Source organism: Podarcis pityusensis (genome assembly GCF_964106645.2).
Source record: "Podarcis pityusensis genome assembly, chromosome: 5".
In the NCBI taxonomy this organism is placed as follows: Eukaryota; Metazoa; Chordata; class Lepidosauria; order Squamata; family Lacertidae; genus Podarcis; species Podarcis pityusensis.
The window spans coordinates 69,163,073-69,176,932 of NC_138032.1; the positions used below are offsets into that span (position 1 = coordinate 69,163,073).

At 46.0% G+C, this 13,860-nt stretch overlaps 1 long non-coding RNA gene across 1 annotated transcript in view; it reads right to left on the reverse strand.

Moving 5' to 3' along the window:
• The window catches only part of LOC308476843, a 36,625-nt gene that overhangs the window by 3,402 nt on the left and 19,363 nt on the right, over positions 1-13,860 (reverse strand). Inside the window, exons 3-4 of the long non-coding RNA XR_013986128.1 lie at positions 5,547-5,654; positions 72-385 (exon numbers count right to left, since the gene is read on the reverse strand). This is a non-coding gene — a long non-coding RNA (uncharacterized lncRNA). The remainder of the gene's footprint in view (positions 1-71; positions 386-5,546; positions 5,655-13,860) is intronic.

The window sequence follows — 13,860 nt, forward strand, 5'->3', positions numbered from 1 at the left end:
GGGTGTCCTTGGCAGCAATCCATTCAATTAAGGGATGGAAAATTAGAAGCGAAAACAGCAATTCTACCTACAGTTGTTACAAGGGTGGCTGGTATTCAGTTCTCCCTTCTCCCCAAAAAGGAAAGTCGTTCAGATTATCCTTTTTCGCACCAGTTTTGCTGACAGGGAAGTATGCTTTCAAGCTGATAGAGTTGCCACTTTCTTTGCTGGCAGGGTTGCTGTGCCTTTAATTGGCATGTGCCAGGCAGAAATTCATCGGGTGATGCGCCACATTAAGGTGTGCAGTGAGTGGGTGGCAAGCTCCCTTGTTTAATTTTCTGCCTACGATGCTCCTCAGCCTTATACTGTGCACAATATTAATGATTTGTAGAAGAGACTTTACAACCTGAAACTAGAGTCAATGCACATATTTTTGCAACCCAAGAAAATCATGCACAGAGGCGCAACAACAACAACAACAACAGCCTTGCTAGAAAAGAGAGAGGAAAATGGAACAAGAGAGCCACACTTATTGTTTTATGCAGAGCATTTTAAAAAGTAAAAACAGGCCAGTGTGTTATCGTCTTAGCATAACCTGCCTCACAGGGTTCTTGTGAGGATAAAATGGGGAGAAGGACAACTCTGTATGTCACCTTGAGCTTCTTCAATGAAAGGTGGGATATGAAAGCAATATAAAATTTAATAATAAATAATGTCTGATTCTCTTGAGAGTCCCATGGACTGCAAGAAGATCAAACCTCTCCATTCTTAAGGAAATCAGCCCTGAGTGCTCACTGGAAGGACAGATCCTGAAGCTGAGGCTCCAATACTTTGGCCACCTCATGAGAAGAGAAGACTCCCTGGAAAAGACCCTGATGTTGGGAAAGATGGAGGGCACAAGGAGAAGGGGACGGCAGAGGACGAGATGGTTGGACAGTGTTCTCGAAGCTACCAGCATAAGTTTGACCAAACTGCAGGAGGCAGTGGAAGACAGGAGTGCCTGGCGTGCTCTGGTCCATGGGGTCACGAAGAGTCGGACACGACTAAACGACTAAACAACAACAACAATGTCTGATTAAGGTCTTGGGAACCCATTTTAAGACAAGTACAAATAAAGTGGTTTGCCCCCATTTTAACCAACACTGGCTCACAGCCTTCTTTTGAAAAATCCTCACCTCCTTCTAGGCGAGTTCAGTCAAAAAAAATAACAAGCAAGGTCCATAGATCCAAGGTCAATAGATACTTTAACAACTCGTTTCAGAGCCTCAGGACTACCTCTGCTGCCCTGTCACCCTCCTGCTTTTTATGGGTGGTTCTGGGGGAGGGCAAGTCCTCTTGTGGCCATCCCCAAAAGAAAACTTTCTGAGGGCCTGGCACCACAATTTTAATTTGTGACAAGGAGTGCCATTTCGATTTCCACCCGACGTCTTGGGCCAGCCCCAAATCTCTCTCTCTTCCGTGTGGCGTTATTACGGCCAGTCACTCATCGCCTGGCCCTTCAGATCTTTACTGAATGTGCGACAGAGTGTGACAGCTGACACTCATCAGGAAATTGCCTTAGGACCCCGTCCCTCGCTTTGCCTGGGCCTGGATGGGTGGAGGAGAAGTAGACTTCTAGCCTGCCTTTGTTAAGAGAGGAAATATAGCTGCCTTGAAGTAAGATGCAACTTCCTTGTTGGCTGAGACTCAGCGGTAGATGTACTAAGATAGGAGCAGAGGAAGAAAGCAGGCGAGGCCTGGGGTAGAGAGCGCCATGAAATAATCTAAACCTGACCTGGTGTGGAGAAAGGCCACAGCGCAGGCATAATCTGGCTATGATTAAAATCCGACATAGAATATAATTGGCTAGTGGTGGGAAGGGGAGCGGGGACCCACAACAAATTGTTGCAGCGTATCTCCAGCCCCAAACAGGAGTGCTGCTATTCAGCCTGGAACAAGAGTCATGTCTGGGGTGCTCATACTGGTCACCTTTTTTTTTTTTCACCCTCCCCAAATGTTTAGCACAGTATTATATGCTGCTAATGGGATGCGGGTGGGCTGTGGGTTAAACCACAGAGCCTAGGGGTTGCCGATCAGAAGGTCAGCGGTTTGAATCCCTGCAACGGGGTGAGCTCCTGTTGCTCGGTCCCTGCTCCTGCCAACCTAGCAGTTCGAAAGCACATCAAAGGGCAAGTAAATAAATAGGTACCGCTCTGGCGGGAAGGTAAACGCTGTTTCTGTGTGCTGCTCTGGTTCGCCAGAAGCGGCTTAGTCATGCTGGCCACATGACCCGGAAGCTGTACGCCGGCTCCCTCGGCCAATAAAGCGAGATGAGCGCCGCAACCCCAGAGTTGGTCACAACAGGACCTAATGGTCAGGGGTCCCTTTACCTTAACTATATGGTGCTAAAGGGCCTAGGGTTGCCCAAACGTTTTATTGCATTATAGCAGGGATGGAGCTATAGGAGGAGAGTTGGGCATGAGACCTACCTAGTGAAAACAACAAAGAATCATAGAATTTTAGAGTTAGAAGGGGCTCCATGAGTCATCTAGTCCAACCCCTTGCAATGCAGGAATCAATCCAGCTTGGTGTGACTGGGTAGCAATGTTGCCATTTCTGCCCATGCACACTCGGTTAAAGGAGAGTGCCTGCCTTAGCATTCAGGGTAAACTCAGAAGTTCCCTCTCTAGACCACGAGATGTTTGGGCTACTTACATGCCATCCATTTAAAGCACATCCCGACACACCAAAAAATGCTGGGAACTTTAGTTTGCTGGGCGTACTGGGAATTGTAGCTCGAGGGATAGCAATGAGAAAAGCACCCTGTACCTCCTGCCCCACAACAACTCATATTTTTCCCACAGCAAAAATTATGGTTTATTATGACAACTGAACTGCAAACCATAGTTTGCGTTCAGACTAGAGAATGAGACCAGGGCCAAGAGGACTACATCCGCCTGTGAGGGTGCTCCTGTTGGCTAAAAAATGGTTTGGCCACTGGCAGGATGATGTCCTTGTAATGTTTGTGGTATTTTGTGCATTGCGACTTGCCATTAGTTTTATTGATTGTAGTTTAACAATTGTTTATTGTTATAAGTGTAAACGGTTTAATTATTATATGCTGATATTTAATTTTACTGCTTACCATTAGATTATAATGGTAAAAAGGTAAAAGGTAAAGGACCCCTGGACAGTTAAGTCCAGTCAAAGGCGACTATGGGGTGCAGCACCCATCTCACTTTCAGGCTGAGGGAGCCAGCATTTGTCCACAGACAGCTTTCTGGGTTATGTGGCCAGCATGAATAAAGTGCTTCTGGTGTAATGGAACACCGTAACAGAAACTAGAGAGCACGGAAACACTGTTTACCTTCCCGTCTCAGCAGTACCTATTTATCTACTTGCACTGGTGTGCTTTCAAACTGCTAGGTTGGCAGGAGCTGGGACAGAGCAATGGAAGCTCACCCTGTCGTGCGGATAAGAATCACCGACCTTCTGATCAGCAAGCCCAAGAGGCTCAGTGGTTTAGACCACAGTACCAACCACATCCTTCTCATTATAATGGATTGTTGTTTCAGTATAAGTGGTTTATTTTAAAGTTATTGTGACTTTTTTGTATTGGATCAGATTGTTATTAATGTTTGACATTTTATTATGTTTTTATATGTGTTGGAAGCCGCCCAGAGTGGCTGGGGCAACCCAGCCAGATGGGCGAGGCATAAATAAAAGGATGATGATGATGATTCTGTCAACATCTGCATTGTGGAATCCTTCCAATGGAATGTCCAACTGGCTGGATATTTGGGTTTTCCAAAGGCATTTTCCTGGTGTAGTAGACCCCTGACATTTGATCTGCTGTTTAAAGCATCGTATTCAGTTTTTGACTCCTCTGAGTGTTTTTAATACAGATAACATGCTTTTTTATAGCACCTTGCCCACTTTGAAGTGGAACGGTGACTTTAGAACACACACTCCAAACTTCCTTAAACAACATTGCTGCCCAGAAAAAAAGAAATCCACCTACAGCCAATTGTATTGATTCCTGTGTGTTGTGTGTGCAAAGACCCAGAAAAGCAGAGAGAGGAGGAAACGTCATCCAGACTGGGGTAAATTGATAGCCCGTGTTCTCCTGGTGCCAAGTTCCCTTCTGTTGATATGAACCACATGTAAGGTCTTGCGGAGTTAACTCTGCCCTTCCCGCACGGAGCCAACTTCTTGGAGAGCTGGAGGCAGCTCGGAGAGCAGCTGCGAGGAGCCCCCTCTCCCTCCAGGCAGGAATTTGTTTGGCAGCCCTTTGCTTTTCTCACTGGAGAGGAGCTGAATCTGCTGACTGTGTGCAGTTTTCCTCCGCCACCCTGAGCTGTTGCTGCAGCTGCAGTTTAGCTTGTGTTGCTGGGTTTTCCTAAGCCATTTCCTACAACCCCCTCCGCCCCGCCCCCAACATTTCTTATCTTCGCCATGTGGGACATGAGCTACGTGCCCTCTCTGAAATCCTGAAGGGGTCTCTTCTCCCCCCCTCCTTCCACAGCTGTTCTTCCCACCATAAACTCCATGCCTCTAAGGTCCCAGGGAGAAGGCGTAACAGTTCCAGCTCCTGTTGCAGATGCCTGCCCAGGGACCTCTGCTCATCAAAGGCCTGATGCATCAGTTTTGCGTTTTATTTTAGTATGTGGAAAATCCACTCTGCCTTGACCTGAACCATCTGGGCTTTTTGCGTCCTTTTCCTTTTCCTGGTGTGTCCATGTCCCTTGTCTCTGTCCGTGTGTGTGTGTGTGTGTGTGTGTGTGTGTTTGCCAAACAAAATGTGGTGATTTGATTACATTCTGCTTTAAATGATTGAAATATACTCAGAGTCGCAAAGTGATTTCATGCTCTTTATTCAGCTCATAGTGGTGAGGAGGAATGAATGAAAGTCCCCTCAAAGTATCTGCTTTATATACATTCTTTACACAATGGGCTGCACATGATTGGCTAATTCCGGAATTTTACTGTAAGCCAATCAGGTTGTGGATTCACTTCTATCTGGAGCATGATTGGGTGGTTCCTGCCAACCAATCATACTGCTGCATTGTTCTAGGACCAATCAGACTGCTGCATTCTGAATCCTATTGTTCTAGGACCAATCAGACTGCTGCCTTTTGGATCCTATTGTTCTAGGACCAATCAGACTGCTGCAGTTTGGATCCTATTCAACTCAGTACATAACAGTGATAGAGTGTCTTAAGAGGCTTATGTTGTTTCAAAACCCCTTAATATAAATGAAACTGCTAGTCATAATGTTACAGAGCAGAACAAAGCATAAATATCAGTTGTGGGTAGTTGTAGTAGTAATAATAATAATAATAATTCTTATTATTGTTATATTTATTTCTATCCTGTCCTCCCCCAAACTGGGAATGTCAATTTATTCTTGAATTCTACTTCGCAGCTGATGATTTTAAGGTGTGACAATACAAAGAAAATCCAGGAGATGCGAGAGAGTTGCAAAATGAGTTTCCATGGGTGTTTTCATTTAAAATAACGACAGGGTGATATCAGAATCAGTGAAGTGGTGGGGTTGTCATCAAACAGGAGTGTTGTCACCCACTTACCTACCCACCCAGGCCAGGGCAGAAACTCAACTGGTGCTGCTTCTTCAAGGACTCAGATGCTGCAATGTCAGAGAAGCTGCAGTGCATGCATTTCTTCCTGTTGTGCAGCTGTCAAAAGACACAGGGAAGCTGCAATCAAAAGTGTTGATTGTTTTTCTGGAAGAACACTCCATCTGTCCCCTCCTGTTTCCCCAAATATATTTTTTCCCCCCGAGCACACAGCCAAACCACATTCCCTTTCTTGCCATCTGGCCTACACAGACGGGACTATGCTCGTGTCACCCCACCCAGTAAAATTATTTTGCTCTAGTGAGAATCCCAAAATTTCTTCTTCTTCTTTTCTTATTTCATATGAACCCTAGTTAGAATTTTCAGGTGCCCAAATCAACAAAAGTCTAAAGGAAGTAAGAAAATAAACAGCTACACCTTGGAGGAGTTGTACTGACCGACACAGAATAAAGTGGGGAAAGAAGAAAAATATAGTATGGAACATGGGGCAGTGATGTTGTAAAATAAAATACAATCCATTGAGAAACAGAGATAAGATTGTCGTCACAACTGTGATCCACAGTCTGCTAACCACGTCTGCTAAGGTACCTACTTGGCACCCTCAGGCAGGTTTACTGATTAAGGGAGCAAGATTTATTTGTTTCAGCATGATAGCTCCTTCTATCACTCACGTAAACAAAGCAGTCCTCTAGTCGCTGTCCTCCACCAGCTCAGAACTGGAATTATGCTCTGATGCAGCCTTTATAAATATATTTTAGGTATGACTTAGGAATGCGTGATTTCTGGGATCTCCTGATTTCTGGCAAATGTTCTAAGTTATTTATGAGCTACGTTTCACTTTCCGAAAACAATAAAACAACTAAACCCAGACAAGTTTACTGAGCCCCTAGCTTGGCCCAAGATGTGTGGCTGATGGGCTCGTTTTTTGCTGCCTGCTAGTGGTGCAAGCAAACCTTTCTAGCAAGCAACTTATCCTCTTCTGCCTGTTCACTATGTCCCTTATTTTCTTCGGAGCTGACCTCCCATGTTCCCCACACATGCACGTTCAGTGATCTGACCATGTCCCGAAATGGATCCAAACAAACTCCCTGACACATTTCCCAGTTGGCTGGCATATGGTGCGCCTCTCGGAAGGCTTGTGGCTGCACATCCCCTTGTTAGATCAGGAGCAAGCTCAGCTGCCTAGGAGTGGCAGATGAGCTAAACGCGGTACTCATATTGCCTCACCGAGGAGCCACAGGCCAATAGGCAAACAGCATAGCCCACACTGACCTCTCATCAAGCTATGGCCCTTAAGCCCAGGGGTCACCAATCTTCTGGGGTCCATGAGCACATTTGCAAATTGTTGTGGGTACCACACACACCCCACAACCAAGCACAGATGACAGCCTATTACAGGGGTCAGCAAACTTTTTCAGCAGAGGGCCGGTACACTGTCCCTCAGAACTTGTGCGGGGCCGGACTATATTTTTTGGGGGGGAAACTGAACAAATTCCTATGCTCCACAAATAACCCAGAGATGCATTTTAAATAAAAGCACACATTCTACTCATGTAAAAACACGCTGATTCCCGGATCATCTGCAGGCCGGTTTTAGAAGGTGATTGGGCCGGATCCTGCCCCCGGACCTTAGTTTGCCTACCCATGGCCTATTATATGGGCTTTGAAGCCTTATTTCAGCAGGCGGAAGGGACCCAGAGGGTGCCAGGGAAGACCTCTGCAGGCACCAACAGGCGCCAGGATGGCAACCCCTCCAGTAAGCCTACAACTCGGGTCTCTGCTGTCTTTTTAGCCCTAAGCTTTTGCCCATTGTGAGGTTCTACCATAAGGCATATTGGCAGGATCTCCCAAGGACATGCTTGACAGAGAGCTGGCTTCAGGCACCAAGCCCGTTGGCAGACCAACTCTGCATTAAAAAGTTGTCTGCAAGTGTCACATGAAGGCTGGCAGCATCAACGCCGCCATGTGGGAATTCCTTGCAGGCGACTGCAGTGCCTGGAGACAGACAGGTTGTGCATCCATAGCAGTGGCCAGAGGAGGAAGGACTGCTGGGAGAAGCGCAGAGAAAAGAAACGCCATGGTGCATCAGAACAACTGGAGACCTTCATGTGCCTCGGCTGCAACAAAACATGTCTCTCCCATATTGGTCTCTACAGCCACAGCAAACGCTGCAACCTCCCACTCTTCCATTTTCTCCCAAGACAAATGGATGCCAATGAACCCTGTTGCCATACAACACAGCAGCTGTCAGGCTCCAGACATTACCTGTTACAGCAAATGTCCCACAGCAGGAAGGAGGAATTGAGCAGAAGTACCTTTTCACTAATTGACGGCATCTTGGGGTCCAAGCCATTGCCTGTAGTATGACCAGCAAGGCTTTTCCATGCTAAGGAAACCTCGTGAGATTTCAGAGCTCTATTAGAACGCCACATTTCAGTGGTAGTCCCTGTTGCTTGAGACCTGTCAATTTACACTTCTGTTCTTCTATGCATAGCTTCTAAAATTGCTGCTGCAATTCTGATTCTCCCCCCCCCCCCAGGTAAGTCTTATTGATCTCTGATTATATAGGGCTGGCCATGCATCCTGATTTTCCAGGCCATGTCCTGGAATTTGCCTCCGAAAACGGCATCCTGGATTATTTTCTGAAATACAGGCAAACGTCCTGGAAAACTGGCAATGGGAGTTAAATTGTGCTAAAAATGCCTTAAAAAACCCCAAAACTCAAAAATTCTTGTAGCTTTTACTAAAAAAAAAAAAAAGAGAGCTCTGTTGGAGATATGGCAACCCTAGGTATTTAGGAACATGAAAAATGGCCGTTTGTTTTTTTATTAAAAAAAAAAAACATTTTAAGTTCTATGGCACCTAGGGTGGCCTTTAAGTCTGCTTCTGAACTTTCATCATCATTCCATCAGATGTATAGGTGACACCTCTGATTATAGAGTCAAATTTAAGAGTGGGTTTTATGAAATCAACAAGCTCCAACCCCTGACTCCCACCAAATTTTAGGCAAACCATGCTGCCGCCCCACTCGACCTTTCTAATCACAAAATATAAGGGGGCTCTTTCTCCCTCAATTCTTTGCAACCAGATTTAAGCTTTGAATAAAACAGTACACAATGCTCACAGACTTGGCGTTGGTTAGAGCATGGTGGTTACAGCATGGTGCTGATAACACTAAGGTTGCAGGTTCGATCCCATATGGGATAACTGCATATTCCTGCATATTCCAAGTCTACAATTCTATGGTTCTCAGATTCTATGATTCTCATTGTCTGCAGAACAAAGAGCCCCATGAAAACACAGAAGTGGGCATTCCTACCCTAAAAGATCAACAGCCAACCCTGTTACCTGCAAATCTCTGATCTCTCAATTTCTCCATCTCTCCTCTTAAAAGTGGTACCACTACGATGAGTTAATTACAACCTCCGGGTTATTGCTACAGGTGCTGGAGAGGCAGGAAAACCACCAGTGGAGGTTAACATTGCAACTGACGTAGCATGTTGCGCAACCCACATTTTAAATGTCCCGGAACTGAGGGTGGATGTAAACCATTGTTATCTAGCACTGAATGACCTATCAGACAGAACCTCATACTTCCCATCTGCAGAACAGGTTTGCCAGAGCAGCTTTTTGTAACTCTGACATCTCTGCTAACAAGGAAAAGGCAGGAGAAGTTTGGCTTAATGGAAGGTTGCGTAGGGAACAAAACCTTAGTGAGGAATACCTGCTATTATTTTTGCTCACTGTATATAATTAGCAGCCAGATTGCCATCTGTCTGTGGCTGTCTGGCCAGCCACCAATCAAATTTTTCCGGTAGAATTTGTAGCATGGAATTGGAATAATGGGTAAAATTTCTGACCAATTGAATTTCTGGCTGAATAGCTTCCACTCCCAAACAACGACCCCTTCAAAACAGGACGCAGTTCTAGCAATAACCATTCATATCAGGGATAGATAAGCAACCAGTGATCTAAAAGCTGGATGTCATCCACCAAGCCGGGTGGGGGAGATGTCAACACCCCACAGAAAAGTGCAATTCAGGTGTTTCCTGAATTCCCACACTATTTCATCGGAGAATCACATGGCCATGCTTAATCACTGTATTTAAAAAGGGGAAATTATTTAATATGCATGTGAAAATGGCCTATTAAAAAAGCAAAGTGTGGATTTAACAGTACTTCCTTTTATGTTTTTGGTGCAGTGAACAGGATCGTTTAATTGATAGGACTGTTTCCTTAACACGGGACGAGCCTTCTGTCCAAATGGTGCTGCGGGTGATTGCAACAGATAGGAACTGTGAAGAAATAATTTGCCTGTGTCAGCACCGGGTGGTGTCAGGGAGCTGAAAGAATGAATCCCAGCAGGATCGGGACCAGCAATGGATGGGTTTCTTGGGGCAGATCTATAGGAGGGTCAATCAGAAGGCAAAGTCTACTGCTTCCAAGCCAAGAAGTCCACCCAAAGTAGGATGGAGCAAGGATGGAACAAGGAATGGTTAGGGAAGCTGGCAGACTGACAGGAAGAAAGGGAGGGAGAGAACAGGAACAAGCAAGTTGACAGGCAGCCACCCAGAGCAAGACCAAGGAGACTAGAGTCTGGCTCATGCCCACACAAATATCTAGTTCCACCCGGAAGCATTTGAAGACATTCTAGGTCAGTAGGAACCAACATGCTTCCTAAGCGGGGAGGACAATGCCGCCTTCTCTTCTGCAACCTGAAATGGCCCGTCACAAAGAGACAGCAGCCTTTAAGTCTGCTCCTGAACTTTCATCACCATTCCATCAGATGTATGGGTGACACCTCCGATTATACAGTCAAATTTAGGAAATCCACAAGCTCCAACCCCTGACTCCCACCAAACCATGCTGCCGCCCCACTCCAGACCTTTCTAATCACAAAATATAAGGGGGCTCTTTCTCCCTCGACTCTTTGCGACCAGATTTAAGCTTCGTATAGAACAGTACGCAATGCTGACAGACTCAGCGTAACTATGAAGCCACGCTGCACCGGGTATGATAAACGGAAGCTTTACTAGTAATCATTCTGAACTTCATTGCTATCAAAAGCTACATCTAAAAATCAATGTGTATTTTAAGAGAATGTCCTGTGCGCTGGCATAAGCCGCAGATCTATATTGGGATCTGTTTAAATAAAGCGTTCCAATGCATCTCCACGGCTTGTTTGCCTTCCACATGCATGTGTAAGTGAGTAAGTGAGTGTGCACATCAGGATTTTAAGTAACCCCTCACTCGAGCTGACACACACCACATGACTGTGAAGCCATGGATTCACATGTGGCACTACCCTGTGGGCTAAAATCCCATGCATGTTTCCTCAGACCTGTCTCTCAATTACCTGGGCTTGCTCCCAGGTAATTAATTGTGCATTGCCTGGCAGCCTTATAGACAGCAAGGCAGGGGTACTTGTTGGAAAGCCTGGCAGCCTGAGCACCTGAGACAGTGCTTCGAGTGCTCCCACTACGAGTGCTTCCAGACGGAGACTTAATTTTGTAAAGGGTTGTTCAGGTGTGGGGCCCAGCCAGGTGAGGGGTGAAGGCCTGCCCTGTCCATCTAGCAGCAGCACCGGTTAGTTGTTTCTATGACAACGCAGCCAACTCCTTAGTCATGTGAAAAGGGTGCTTAGGAGGCTTGCTAGGCCCGTTAGCTTAACAATGAGACTGGTTTGATCGCCTCAGCAGTTCCTTCTACTACAGAATCCCATCTTACTGCTATAAAATCGCAGATGGCATCCAATCCAAAAGAAAATGGGCTGTTTCATGTGTGACAAAATTCCCATACAGAAAACAAGGTCAGGGCTGGCAGATTGCAGACTCAAAATTTCTCTCTTGGCACAACGTACACAGACACACACACACACACACACACACACACACACACACACACTCTCTCTCTCTCTCAGTGTACTTTTAAATGCCCACTTGAATAGATAAACAAGGAATCAGTGGCTTCTCCCTCTCATTCCTCCCCTCCTCCTTCTGTCCCTCTCCCTCCTGTTGCAGAAGGTAGGTTGAACAGCAGGCGGGGAACGGTGGCAGATGAAATGACCTGGAGAAAAAAAGAGGTGGAAGGAGCAGTTACCACTGCTGCAACTCCTGAGTCAGCAGGGAATTGAAAGGAACCAGTGGAGTCTTTTGAGTTGCCATCTGGCCACCTTACCCAGTCATGGATAATTGCGCACATAATGTGCTGCAAATTTTATGCATTTAGGGTCCATCCATATAGAATCCACCTTAAGATTTCTCTCCACAACCTATTTTCTTCCCCATTGCCTTGATCTAGCTTGGAAGTGTGGAATATGGGGAAGATTGCAAGAAGGAGGGATGAGGAAAAGAGGTTAATTGTTTCTCTGTTCTGCCTGCAGGGATGCCCAGATTCAAGATCAATTGTGGTGCAACTGTGGCACCCCCTTTCCTCTCCCATGACAAAGATGTTGTTGTTGTTGTTTAGTCGTGTCCGACTCTTCGTGACCCCATGGATCAGAGCACGCCAGGCACTCCTGTCTTCCGCTGCCTCCCGCAGTTTGGTCAAACTCATGCTGGTAGCTTCGAGAACACTGTCCAACCATCTCATCCTCTGTTGTCCCCTTCTCCTTGTGCCCTCCATCTTTCCCAACATCAGGGTCTTTTCCAGGGAGTCTTCTCTTCTCATGAGGTGGCCAAAGTATTGGAGCCTCAGCTTCAGGATCTGTCCTTCCAGTGAGCACTCAGGACTGATTTCCTTAAGAATGGATAGGTTTGATCTTCTTGCAGTCCATGGGACTCTCAAGAGTCTCCTCCAGCACCATAATTCAAAAGCATCAATTCTTCGGCGATCAGCCTGAAGTAAATAATTAAGAACTTTCAACTCTTTTTGGTCTGGATTGCCTATTGTTGTATTACCGATGCTTCAGACCAACTTTTACAATGGAAGCACAAGCTATAAATCTTTTAAATAACACAGGAGTTGAATCCCATCAGTATCATTTGGGCATGCATTTGGAATCTTAGGACCACTGCAAACGTCAAGTAATTCCTAACCTGAAAAGCTATTCCATATAGGAGACGAGGATGAAATGTGCATGTGCAAATGTCACGCAATCCCAGAAAATCAGAGAATTGTAGAGCTGGAAGGGATCCTGAGGGTTCATCTAGTTCTAGCCCAACCCTCTTGAATGCAGGAATCTCAACAGTCTCCCATCCAATTTGAAACTGTACCAGACCCTGCTGAGCTTTGCAAATGTTCTTGCAGTTTTATTGCTGCACCACTAGGGGAGTTGGAACGTCATTTGCTCAGTCGGCAGAACATCTGCCTTGCATGCAGAAAGCCCCAAGTTCAATTCTACGTGTGGATTCGGCATGATGCCCAATCTGCAAGCGCTTTCCATGCAGGCGCTTTCACATGTTTGAAAGTGAACTTCTGGCTCTTTGCTTTCCCACAGAGAGCTGGGAATGTGGGCCACCTCCCTGATCTTGCAAGAAGCCATTAAGTGGCAAATGTTCCAATAGCCGTCCCCAGCAGCTCAGCCAAAGGTCGTTCTGCTGGCACTGCGATTGTATTACATGCCCTAGGTCTTCTTATTATCCAGATTCTGAGAACCACAAACGGGGCTGTGAAATCATTCGGGGAACTCTTGGCATTCTCGATGGTATGTTTCCATTTACTAGGGAGGGCTGTTCCAGAAAGAAAACAACAACAACCAGGCGTTGGTGGAAATATCAGGAGGCTGACAACAGGGTCTTTCTAGGAAATTCCCAGCTCACCACTTTGCAAAATACAAATGATTTATGCCTTGCTTGGATCCCCAATATAACTTGACAGGAGGCCAAAACATTGCAATCAAAAGGAAAACTGATGGCCAGGCTCCATGCTAGCTTGAGAAATCTGTTAATGGCCTCTGTGTGTTTCTCCATGTAGCCTGGCCGGTTCTGTGGTTCTTCTGCCCCAGTTCAGATAACTTTCATGCAGCGCATCCGATGCATGCAGAGGGCGAGTGCCGAAACTCTTGATTGTCCCTCATTACTAGGGCAGCTCATGAAATCTGAGCACCAAGAAGCTAAATCCAGCTTCCTCCCTATGAGAGGGGCAATATGTAGAATTGCCCTTGGACTGAAAGTGAAGTATGATAGGAATTTGGGGGTGGAGAGGGGAGATGTTGATTTTGGACCGTGGGCCACCCTTTATATTTCTAAGAACTGTAGTTTCCAAGGAGAAGAGAAAGGATGTGTTAGGCTTGGAAAGAGGCAAAGGATGTAACTGGATATTAGCCTTCCCCCCCCCTCCCCCTAGCATTTTCCAGCTTTCCTCC